Raw genomic sequence first — 1,952 nt, 5'->3', positions numbered from 1 at the left:
AGTAACATTGTTGACTCTGTCATGTGATTCTGTGAGGTGGAGCTTCATGAAGTTTTATGTTGTACAGAATCAGAGAACAGAAAGACCTCAGAATATTTTCATTCAGCTAAAACATTCATCATGTTCACTGCTGTAATTATGTGTCTGTGGCTTTCACTAGGTGAGATTAGATTTTTTTAAGTGAATATAAATTGTGTTGAAATTAAGTGATTATTTAGTCTCTAATAAATCAGAATATGAGTTTGATTATGCATTTCTGGCTTGATGTAAAGTGTTCTAATGTTTAATGTTCTGTGTAAAAGTTAAATGATTATGTTCTCTTCTCTATGACAGGTGACTCCATGGCAGATTCAATAAAGCCACTTTTCACTCATAAAGTTGCAGATGAAGGTGATGATGTTACTCTGTCCTGCAAATACAATAACCTACTCTACAAAAAGCAACTACCTGCACTGGTACAGACAACATCTAAAATCTAAACCTGAGTTCCTTCTTTATTTTCTCAAAGAGGAGATTTATATCCAGACAAACCCCCAAGAATGACTGCTGAAATTGATGATGGTGATAAAAAACAAGTGGATCTGATCATCTCCTCTGCTGCTGTATCAGACTCTGCTCATAGGGATGAGTTTAAGTAGTATAATTTTCAGAAGCTACAAAGATCAACTACTCCTGGTCTTACACGTGTTTCAATTCCACAGACCTGTATGTGAACAGCTGTGTTGCAGGGAAATTAGCTCAAATGGTAGAGCGCTTGCTTAGCATAGAAGAGGTAGCGGGATCGATTCCTGCATTCTCCAGTGAAGTCCTGAAGACTAGTTATTTCGGTGCTAGTGTTGATTGTATGTTCTGCTTCTTTGGAATTCAAAGTGTAATTCTTTTCCTAATGTGCGCCACATGAGGCAACAAAGCAACTGTCAGAAAAGGATCTTATTAAGCATAATCACACCAGAATGGCCTGTACGGGGATCGAACCCGCGACCTTGGCGTTATTAGCACCACGCTCTAACCAACTGAGCTAACCGGCCAACACGACAAGTAGCCTCCTCCATAGGCACTCGTCCGACAAGCGACAGGTTCGCCAGTGTTGCTTGGATGGATTGCTGTAGGTTTGAGTATCATTAACAGTTCAGGAACTAGTAGGTCTCCTAGTCACATTTTACACATGGGAGTTATAAATCCCACTCACCATGCAGAGTACAAAACACTCTTCTAAACCAAGGAGACAATGTAGCTGTGGTGAAATGACACAAATGGAAGCGTTGAAGAAAGCATTTCCACATGAAATTCTTATGGGTCAAACTCCCATCATGCAGATTACAGACCTTTTCTATGGAATTAGTCCAAGGATCTTAGCAGGCATTAATGGCTGCAAGCCTGAAGGTCAGCAATTCCTATATGTTTTAATGGGGCTCAACATTTCAGTATTATCCATAAAGACCTCTCCTAACTATGCAGAATTTAACATATCCACTTTAATTGACCACTTCTACCCAATCAGTAACACAAACAATTCTTGGTGACTCAAGCCTCTTAGAAAGATGAAGTAGTGCATGGACCCCAATTGGTGAGACAGGGTAGCTTTAACTGAGAGAAGCCACAGATATCATCTAGTCATTTGTGAAATATGCATCTGAAGAGTGAGACTACTTTTCCAGTGCACATAGGGATGAGTTTAAGTAGTATAATTTTCAGAAGCTACAAAGATCACCTACCCTGGTCTTACACCGTGTTTCAATTCCACAGACCTGTATGTGAACAGCTGTGTTGGAGGGGAATTAGCTCAAATGGTAGAGCGCTGCTTAGCATGCAGAGGTAGCGGGATCGATGCCCGCATTCTCCAGTGCAGTCCAGAAGACTAGTTATTTCGGTGCTAGTGTTGATTGTATGTTCTGCTTCTTTTGGAATTCAAAGTGTAATTCTTTTCCTAATGTAGCGCACATGAGGCGCAG

The 1,952-nt window shown here is 40.4% G+C and overlaps 1 non-coding gene across 1 annotated transcript; it reads right to left on the bottom strand.

The window, feature by feature from the left end:
* Positions 1–954: 954 nt before the first annotated feature.
* On the bottom strand, positions 955–1,028 carry trnai-aau. Its single transcript has one exon. It is a non-coding gene; the product is annotated as a tRNA-Ile (tRNA).
* Positions 1,029–1,952: the final 924 nt, after the last annotated feature.

Source organism: Silurus meridionalis, unplaced genomic scaffold (assembly GCF_014805685.1).
Source record: "Silurus meridionalis isolate SWU-2019-XX unplaced genomic scaffold, ASM1480568v1 Scaffold503, whole genome shotgun sequence".
Lineage (NCBI taxonomy): Eukaryota > Metazoa > Chordata > Actinopteri > Siluriformes > Siluridae > Silurus > Silurus meridionalis.
The sequence above is the reverse complement of the archived record's forward strand: the minus strand, read 5'-3'. Positions and strand labels throughout refer to the sequence as shown.